This window comes from Tarenaya hassleriana, unplaced genomic scaffold, assembly GCF_000463585.1.
Source record: "Tarenaya hassleriana unplaced genomic scaffold, ASM46358v1 Cleome1, whole genome shotgun sequence".
Classification (NCBI taxonomy): Eukaryota; Viridiplantae; Streptophyta; class Magnoliopsida; order Brassicales; family Cleomaceae; genus Tarenaya; species Tarenaya hassleriana.
The window spans coordinates 11,312,375-11,323,719 of record NW_010960187.1 but is presented as its reverse complement, the minus strand read 5'-3'; the positions used below and the strand labels follow the sequence as shown (position 1 = coordinate 11,323,719).

The 11,345-nt window shown below is 37.3% G+C and overlaps 1 pseudogene; it reads right to left on the bottom strand.

Moving 5' to 3' along the window:
- Window positions 1–2,575: 2,575 nt before the first annotated feature.
- LOC104823494 lies at window positions 2,576–6,350 on the bottom strand (annotated as a pseudogene).
- Window positions 6,351–11,345: the final 4,995 nt, after the last annotated feature.

Here is an 11,345-nt window from a genome sequence, read left to right as displayed (position 1 = left end):
ACGGTAACTCAACGACTCACCCAACTCTCGCAAAATGTTGGCGATTCAGCGGGTTCTTCATCCGGTCTCTCTGCATCGGACCAAGATCGTTGTTATGTGGAGGTAAAACTTAAAATAATTCATTTTTAAATATTATATTTTAATATTTTATTTCAATTTTAAATATTTTTTTATTTTTCAGTCGGTCTCTCCAAATAAGGGCCGCATCTATGGATTAGGAGGATTGCAGCGAGATTTGTTCGATGATTTCGGTGCACCAATTCCTCCTGGCATGCAGAGTGATCTCGAACAACAACGACGGATCGAGACACTCGAGCAACAACTTGCGGCGACGAGGCAACAAGTGACTAACCTCGAACAAATCGTTGAGCTTATGCGGGGTGATCGACCACTCCACAATACGCCGCCAAGCTCGGGAGCAGAAACAACGGCACGTAATCTCGGGACTAGCGAAGACGAAGAAACCCGTAGTGCCAATTAATTATTATTACTGAAACTATTTTATATTTTTGTAATATTCGAACAATTGTTTTTTAATATTTTCATTTTATTTTGGTTTTATTATATATATATATTTATTTATATATATTAATATATATTTATTAATATATAATATATATAAATATAAATAAAAAAATAAAATAAATATTTAAAAATAAAATAAATATTTTTATTTATTTTATTTTTAAATATTTATTTTATTTTTATTTATTTTTTTTTGTGTTTTCCAACGGCAATTCCAACGGACCCCCGTTGGAAATAATTCTAAATTCCAACGGACATCCGTTGTAAATACCGTTGTAACATTTCGACGGCGTTTCCAACGGATATTCTAACGGATATCCGTGGCAAATACCGTTGTAAATCCGTTGGAAAATTTCTAACGGATATTCTAACGGTCCCGTCGGAAAATAGCCACGGATGTCCGTTGGAATTTCCGTTGATATATACCGACGAACAAATCCGTTGGAATTCCGTTGCAAATATGCCACGGAAAAACCGTTGGAAATCCGTTGAAATATTCCAACGGATGAGTGCGTTGGAATTCCGTTTGGAATTTGCCACGGAATTCCAACGGACACCGATTTCTAACGACGATATTCCAACGGATTTATCCGTTGGAAATCCGTTGGAAAAGTTGAATTCCAACGGATTTTCGGCCCTTTCCAACGGATCTGCCGGTTGGAATTTAATGTTTTTTTTGTAGTGGCTAAATATCGAGACGTCATGATTCATATCAATACAACAAAACAACATAAAACAGAAAAACGAAGAAACTCTTAGTCGATTTCTCGGTTTCTGATCTCCGTCTTCTACTCCGATCTCTTCCTTCTCGATCCCCTTTTTGTGTGCTATTGGTTTATTTTCTGTCTAAAGTCTGAATGAATTTCGACCTAGAAGATTTCTCCTTCTTTTTTTTCTCCCCTTCGTCTTGGGCAAAATTGGAATATTTCTAAAATTTCACACGCGAACCGATCATTTCACACATACGTGAACCGATCGGTTCTGATTTATGAGCAAACATCTAATTTTCCGTGAAACGAAATGATCATTTCGTACTATGTGACGCGATTGCTCCGGTCTTCAGGTCGTTGAACCGATCGGTTTAACTATATTGAAGTCGTTACGTGAATTGAAAGATCGATAAAATATTCGGTTTAAACCGGACTATGTGCCCTTCATAATGAGCTTGACTTTCCGAATTTATTTTCAGGTTGAATCTCTAGGTTATGATCCCAAAAGTGGTCCTTAAGGTTTTTAGGATCGAAAAATAATTTTCCGCCAATCAATTGGCGTAACTAGTTATTACACTTTTTTGCATTCTAAGGCGATCTCGAATGCAAAAAATATATGAACTTTTATATATTTTAGTTGAGTCTCGGTCCAAGTGTGTATCTTCTGTATATCGATCTGTTTTGTTTCGTTGATTATTATAAAAAGGGATATTTGCCTAAAAATATATGAACTTTTATAAATTATCATATCAATACATGAATTTTAAATTTTTTACAAAATACATAAAACTTTGTAAATATTGTCATACACCTACAAAAAATTTGCAAATTTTTTTATAAAAATTTCAGACTTCGCAAATTTATAAAGTAATTTATCTGTTTTGTTTCGTTGATTATTATAAAAAGGGATATTTGCCTAAAAATATATGAACTTTTATAAATTATCATATCAATACATGAATTTTAAATTTTTTACAAAATACATAAAACTTTGTAAATATTGTCATACACCTACAAAAAATTTGCAAATTTTTTTATAAAAATTTCAGACTTCGCAAATTTATAAAGTAATTTTTAAAAATTCTTTTCACGGTTTAACGTATTTTTCCACATTGGGTCAATCATGATGAACCAACTTCTAAAAATGGACTATATACGTTAAGTGCCTCACAATGTTACGGACCTTTTTACGTTGCAGTAGATAGAAATGCCAAACAAGATTAATATAAAATATCATAAAGTCATTATTATTATTATTACGAAACCGAAGTCTCCGAGCAAAAAGACACCAATTCTGTTTACATTATGTATTATGGTCATATATTACTATCCGCAAATCTCTAAACCGAAATACTGTTCGGTATTCCCTTTCCTGTCATACCACCTTCCCTTGTGTAATCCGATGTGTTTGGGTATAACAAAGTGTACGGCATCTTAACCGGACCAAGCCGATTCTTCAAGCTCTTGATGTTGTTCCTCCTAACGATGTTGTTCTCGATCTGCTCAAGCCTCTCGGTGAATCTTCTAGACATAGCCAAAACCTCATCATCAGCAGTCCAATTCGGAGATTCCCTCTGTCCCAAATAAAGCTCATCCGTTGAATGCATAGACAAAACTTCAATGATAGAGATCCCAAGTAGTGTCTGCAACTGTGGAGTGATCGTCTTCAAGTATGCGACATCAGGGTCTTTCTTTAATTCTTCATACTCTTTTGTACCAGATTCAGGCATGAACCGACGACTAACCGTTGGCCGATTAGGGAGAAAACCAGCATAAGGATACTGACCGAAATTAACGGCAGCATGAAGAGCAGAAGCAATCCAGATGATGATTGAGCATGTTTGGATGAGTTCGGACCGAGATTGCATTTTCGGCCACCAAGGCTCACGTTTCTTGTCACCATGGCCCACATTTCGAAGTTCAGACCACCATGATTGAAGCTCAATGTCAGTCTGGATAGCTTTGTCCGTTTTGTAATAGTATGAGAAGTATTCAGCCACCCACGTCTCAATGGCAGACCAGATCTCTAACCCATCAACAGCATAAGGGTAATCCTCGATCAAAAGTCGAACACCGCCATCACAGCTAGGATCCGGAATGGCCACTCCTCTGCAAATACAACCCGACAAAATGATTGATAGGCTATCTAGACCTAAGGAAATAAAAGTACTAAGAACAAAAAATGTACCTTTTAAGAAGATCAGCAGGCAAAGCCTGATCGGTGAAAACCCAATTTCGGTAAAGTGAAGATGACCACTCCATGGAGTACTTTCCCGGAAACACAGTCCTTTCGAGCACCCCATCCGCATTTATAAGGATATGACGAGCCAAAGCATTTATTTGCATTGTGTCACGAAAATGAGGATGCAGAAGCTTATAAATCGGATGAATCACACTCAGTTGCCTATTTGCTGAGATGATGAACGGTTCCATAGTAGCATGGGTGTGCAACCTGCAAAAAAATCGATCATTACAAACAATCAAAACCAAGACTTTAGGATATAGTCACATTCCAGAAATAGATCGATTGAATATATACCAATGGCTGATAAGTTGATGAAAACCAGAATCGTTGATCGCAACGTAAGCCTTAGCAAGCTGCCAAATTGAGCCCTCAACACCTTTCGCAGCCGGTGTAAAGATTTTGCTGACGGCACCATATTTTTCGCCTTGTGGGTGAGGAAGGCTCAACTCAATGGCCAAAGGCATCAGAATACCATCATCTTTGAGGAGGAGAACGGTTCGAGTAGCATACAACTTTGCGCCAGTTGAGTTCATCCTTCTCAAGTAAGGCATCAATGAATCATGGTAATCCAAAATGTAAAGCTTGTTATGCTTTAAAGCCTACAAGAAAATCAAAAAATTCAAGATACCAAAGTGCGACGACAATGACTTTCACAACGAAAAAATGATGATTAGGGTTTCGAGTACCTCGTCGATGGTGATACCATTCATGTTGGGCTCAACATCATCTTCTCGGATAGAACTATGTTGATTTCCATATATATCCGGATCCAACTTGCTCAACGGCGGAAATTCCTACATTTTGTTTTTTACAAAATCTCAGCAAATAAAACATATCTAAAAATGAAGAACAAAGAGAACAATGATAGCTTATATATAAGACCTGGAGACGTCTGATGACAAGTGGATTGAGTCCAGCAATCATTTCTCGACCAAACTCTTCATCAGACCTCCAAGCCGATCGACTCTCTGAAGGAATACCGAAACTATCACATTGTCGAAGAACCAACTTTCATATTTAACGATGGATTAAAACAACATACCTTTGATGATAGTGGGCATCGGATACTTCAAGAACCGATCACCATCATTGCGTACGAGCTCTCTAAACATCTCCCATGGAAGAACATCACGAACCTTTGAGATGATGTGAGCATTAGGGTGCTTGATACCACCTTCATAGAGGCTGAATATGTCGTCAAAGCTATTGAACTCATTGAAGTTCTTGCCGCAGAGAGAGCCAATTTCGGGGACGATGACTTGCGCCACAGACTTGAGAGCATAGGCGATGAAGTCTGAAAACTTCACCATATTGAACCTCTCGTCTCGAGGGACGTAGATGTCTAGGCTCAATAGCGGCAGTCTACTCTCTGACTTTGAATCTTTTCATGACAAAAAAATCGTGATGAAATCAACGATCAATATAATGTTCTACATAACGTAAGTACATTACCTAGAGAAAACCCTACAAAAATGGATAGCTATAAGAAACTGACCGGTCTTTGTAGGTTTGCGACAGACGGGGATAAGGGTATTCTAGGGAACCACCGAGGATAGGACGAGCAGAGTCTTGACCTTTGTCCGGAGATCCCAAGTCATTGAAAACATCGTAGTCATAGACTCTATCCCACTCCTTCCTCTCTCCTTTCCCATTCCCTCTCAAATTCATCAACTCTTCTTCCCTTATTTCCTTGAGCAATTCCGGCATTTCATTTGGTAGATACGCCTAATTTTTAGGAGTGAAAAAAGGAACCAATCAGATACATAATCAAAACATTCATCAACATATGAAACTCATAATACTGTATGGTGATTAATTACCTGGTTGGAGAAAAAGACACGATCGTAACCATAACGGTGAGAAGGATAGATCCAAGAGTTGCAGACAAAGTGGATGGATCCGGAGGCACCGGGAACGTCACGGAGAGTGAGAGACTTAAGAAAGAACTGGCTACGGTGATGGTTCTTGATCACGAACGCACTCGGCGTTCCCATTGACTCGTCCCACTCAAATGCAACCGCAAACGCAGTTTCTTCAGCTGTCACCGCCGACTTTATCTTGACCCAGTTTGCCAAGTGAGCTGCTTTTCCAAGTCTCCCTCTCCTCTCATTTCCTACGACACACACACGCAGCTAGCTTTTGTAGTGACTAAATGAAACCCTAACATAAACCCTAAAAATTGAGAAAATGTCGGGTTGGGTTTTAGAGAACCTGGGTCGGGCTGAACAGAACTGACAAGTTGGAGAGTGACACGACGACCGAGGAGCTCGTGGACACGGTCAAGAACAGAGGCCATGACGTCTTTGAAATCGAGCACGTTCTTCTTCATCACGACCACTTCTCCTTGAATCATCGTCATCTTACTGGCGGCTGATCCCTCCATTGTCTACGCTGTGTTGATGTATGTAGCATGTATAAACTCAGGTCTATGGTCAACACGAATATAACAAAACCGACTACCGAAAAATAAAACAATTACATTCTAAGAATAGCGGAATTAATGACATCTCATCACGTGACCTAATTGTTTTGTGACGTTTACATGCATACACGTATACACAACATCTCCCGGGTATAATTAAGTGAAAAATAAAACTGAACTCAACATCAACACTTGCTATATAGTTGATGTTTTTTCAATTATCCGTAACTGCCAAAAATAAAAAATCACTATAGTTTGATCGTTAATTAGCCGTATTCACACGTAGTGCCAGTACTTACAAACATCAAAGGACGTAAGCCAAATAAATTTCGTCTAATAAACAAAATTTAGCAAAATGAAATCATATAGAACTAGGATACAAGCTACACATAAATTAAGCTCTGCTCGAAATCACAAACCTGAATTGGACCTTTGATCTTAAGCTTTCACAAACACCAGACCGATGGATTCGTTCGAAATATGAACTGCTGATGAGAATGAGAGAGCCACATTACCCCTTTTATAGTTTAGAATTCATTAATTGAAGTCATGGTCGTTCAATGAATTCAAAACCCACTTTAATAAATTTAAATGATGAGTAAGACTCTCAAAGATTTTTGAGCCTTATTAGATGGGTTTTTCGATGTCTTCATACTCAGACACCAAATTATTATACTCACATATGACTTTGTCGTTGTAACCCTTAATTTAATAATAATTATATATTGCATGGTGATTCGAACATTGACGCTTTATAATAAGCTCAGACAGATTATTCTTTCGGCATCTTAGGAAATTAAAAGCAACGTTTCGTGCGTCAAAAATGTAATGTATTTGGCATTTGATTTGGCCTTTCCAACATAGCATCGGCTGTATTCATAATTTATAACAATTAACCTTTTTAAAGAGTTTCTAATGTGATTCACCCATGAATCGTGGATGGTGTAACTAAGAAAATCTATTCCTTATTATAGTTGATCCAAAACTCATTTTCTTGTGCATTTTACATACAAAATGTACAAGTAAACTGTAATGCCCCGAGTTGTGACACCCGTAACCCGTATACAGTATACAGGTTGTGCTACATGGACAAAATCAAGAAGATAACTCGATAAAACGGAAGCAAAAATGCGAAATCCAAAAACACTTTTTGAAACAGAGTAGACAGCGGAAATACATTACGCGATACATGTCGCAAAACACACATGTCCGAATGTTAGTTATATAACCGTAGACACTATAAGAAAAGACATGCTTTGACATTCTCACATGCTCGGACAAGGAGCATTGAGCGTGACATGCCGGTTCGGTCGAACGAGTCATTGGAATTTGAACGACCAGGGGCTCCGAGAGACATGTCCGAAAATGGAAAGAAATAACGAAGTGTATGGCATGACAAATCACTTGGAGTTGGAGGGGTCGTTAGAGGTTCAAAAATCATCATGGAAGTTCAGAATATGGCGTGGATTGCTTGGGATCATGATTGAGACAAAATAGCCAACATATCGTGCTTATTGCATTTTTCATGACTTGTGAATTTGTAGTTACATTTTCTCGTATTTAGCCTCCTTTTTTCTTTATTTTTGTTATGTGTATGCATGCAATATCATCTGATGTAATATTCTTCATGGGAATAAAGCGAATTTAGTATATTCAACCCCTAATTCATCTTCTTTCTCTTTCTCTAAGTCGTACACTCACTCGGCCATAGATTTCGAGTTTCCCCATCACGTTTTCTCCTTCACTCAATCATTCAAACACTCTTTTCTATAAAAATTTTACCGAGACCCTTACAGAATGTTGAAACTGTTCTTACATATCAACACGAGACCTTTCAGCATGTTTTGTTCTTACTCGCACATATGTCGAGAAATGCTTTGCAGTAGGTCACTCATCCTTAGATTGGTCTAGAGCGAACAAGGTTAACTTTTGAGTTCTCTCAGGATAGGTAATAAAAAAGGTATCTTTATCTTGTTGGTATGAGTATCTCAATCAATTCTTTTAAGTTATCATTGACTGTGTAGTCCTATACCTACACAGCTCTCGGATCTCTCTCATTCTGATGCATTCGATTTATTCCTGTACCCCTCTGGCATAGTGATCTTCGGAGAGCCATTCTTTGTCTGTGCCACTTGCATCGACGATCACTCACGACGAATCAGGTTTCTATAAAGGCATTCAACATCATGGTGATGGGAAGCCATTGATGAAAAGATAGCATGTTATTATGTGTGAGTATTATGTTTATCATCTACAAACACGGATAAATGAGGGCAACATCTAATAAGGTTATGGCATGTAATCTAAAAGTATATTGTTAATGATAAAAATCTAACAAAACTTTCTGCGGATATTAAAATCACAAAGATCTAATGACAAATTTTATCAAGAATATATAAACAAAAACGATAAACGCATACTTGAATCTGTCGTTATATTGACACAAAATTAATTGGTTGTAGTCTTCTGTATCTTTCCGTACTTTTAGACTTACGACTAAATGGGAGAAGCATAAGAATATTTTGTTTTTTCTAGTATGTATGTTCGAGGGATCACTACCATTTATAAATTTAACTATCTCATATTTTCTAAAACGCTCATTAAGTCATAGGAAATTATCATAGGAAATTACATTTGGTATTTGCATATTAGCTCCTAAACTTTATCGCAATTATGGTTTAGGCGCATTTCATAATTGATCACATTTATGCCTCATTAATAGCTTAACGTTATATAATCCATATTTTAGATCAAATATTGAATCATATTAATTGAGCAACAATGGTTACGTACATTTAGAACAATCAAATAAACTACGACGAAGGAAAAGTCAACTTTTGTGTTTACGGATTTTTTGTCAATTTTTTAAAAATATAGGTATTTTATTGTTAAATATAATAAATACATAGTTTAATAGGATGACAAAAATATAGAGTTAAAATTGAGACGAAGAAAAAGTACAGGGTTTTTAATAGATTTTTTCCAAAAATAAATATTCAATATAAACCGAATATTACTGTTAATTCGAATATTTGATTTTACAAACACATTAAAAATCATACGGAAGTGAATTACAAACGTGAATTCTTTGGATGTTGGTGATCATACGGGTTTTATATAGACTTATTAATGTCATACACATCGGTTTGGCACATATTCTAGGCATTTTAGGACGTTAGTTGGCTACAATTTTGGCCCTTTTCCTTCAATATTTTGCAAGCTGACATTTACGGGAATTCAAAAGAATGCAATTTGGAGATCCAAAAAAACTCAGAGAATTCAAGTGGGTTACTCATCTAAATGAGCGGGCCCCAAAAATATTCTGGAACAAAACGGGCGACCTACTGAACAAAACAATCAAATGGGAGAAGTGTAAGAATATTTTGTATTTTTCGTAGTACGTATGATCAAGAGACAACTACCATTTATAGATTTAACTATCTCATATTTTTTTAAACGTCCATCAAAATCATAGAAAATTACTTTTGATATTCACATATTAGCTCCTAACTTTACCGAAATTATGATTTTGGTGGATTTATGCCTCATTAATAGCTTATTATTACAGAATCCATAATTTAAATGAAATATTGAATCATACTAAATGGGAATATTTATAAAATATTCTAACAGTCGATGCTTTCACTACCATTGAACAACAACGGTTACAGTATATTTAGAACAAACAGGCAAAACTACGAGCAGAATTATATAGCAATGTTTGTAACTCTGTGAATGAGAGTCTAATGCAAATAAATTAGGAAGGAGAATAATCCCACTCTCTATTTTCCCAAAAGCCCTAGATATAATCGGAAAACATAGGATACGATGACTATTTGTCTATGGTTTGGAAATCCAAATCTTTCCATTACAATAATGGCAAACCTGAAATGAAATGAAATCAAAGACCACTTGGAGAAATCAGAGAATACATCAGCAAATGACCGACCTGATTTAGTATCACGAGTATTTAAGATAAAGTTAGAGGTGCTACTATTAGATGTCGAAGAAGGAAACTATTTTGGCAAACTATTAGTAGGCAACTCAATGGTTAAATTTCTTTATATATACATATAGATATATTGCATTATATACATGCAGATTTACAACATCAACATCAACATCAACATTGCTTTAATCCCAAGTTTCATCTATCGCAACAACCTCATCTCAGCCACGCTCATTTTAGATATATGTTGTCTTTACATCGCCCAATATTCACTACCATACATCAATGCGAGTCTTATGGTGGTACACTAGAATTTTCCTTTGAACAAACCTTGTGATCGCCAAGGACCTCGTTGTTTGTCTATGTGCGAATCCCGTATCCAACTGTCGACGGATGCGCCACATGGACAAAACTCAATAAAATATTATAACACCGAATTACGGGAATTTTTAAAACTTTTTAAACATAATTACGCAGCGGAAATACAACAGTGCGATCATTGTCGCAAAACAACACATGTTCGAATAATAAATAGTACACAGTACAAAAGGCGGAAATACAAGTCCCGTTGTCCAAGATACAAAACCCATACATGATGCTACCTCCCTCAAGTCGTCGTCGCCCCAATGTGCTACGCATACTCCTCGTGATCTGAAAAAGATGAAATCACGAGGGTTAAACATAACCGCTTAGTGAGTATCTGGTTGAACCCGATAAACCCGTTCTCGCTGAGAACGGTGTTAAAACGATAATTCACGATCACATGGAATAATAATAAACATGCATCATCACATAACATACATCACAGTCATATCAATCACAATCACACCGTATGGAGTCCACCATAGGGTTTAGCCATAAACCCTAGTCAAGTCAGCATGACTAGGGGTGCATCACACGCCCGTCACTCGCGTGACGTTGGCCGTTGCATCGCACAATAATATCGCCTCAAGCGCTTGTCACATCACGTGATCACCAATGTCAAGTCCATGACACAACGGAAATATAAACACACTCGTATGGAGTCCACCATAGGGTTTAGCCATACCCCTAGTCAAATCATCATGACTAGGACGCTTCCACGCCCATCAAGTCCACGATGTTGGCCGTGTCAAGTCAGCATGACACAATCAAAATACAGTAACACTTGTGTGGAGTCTACCATAGGGTTCAGCCATAATCCTAGTCAAGTAAGCATGACTAGGGGTGCTTCCATGCCTGTCAAGTCCATGACGTTGGCCGTGTCAAGTCAGCATGACACAATCAAAATATAGTAACACCAGTATGGAGTCCACCATAGGATTTAGCCATAACCCTAGTCAAGTCAGCATGACTAGAGGCGCCTCCACGTCCGTCAAGTCCATGACGTTGGCCGTCGCATCACATGCTGTTGGGTTTCCTGGGATCTCTAGAGCGAATCCTATTCCTAAGAGATCGATTCTAGGGTTTGCGCAGCGGATATAAAACAAAAATTTAATAAACCCTAGAACCATG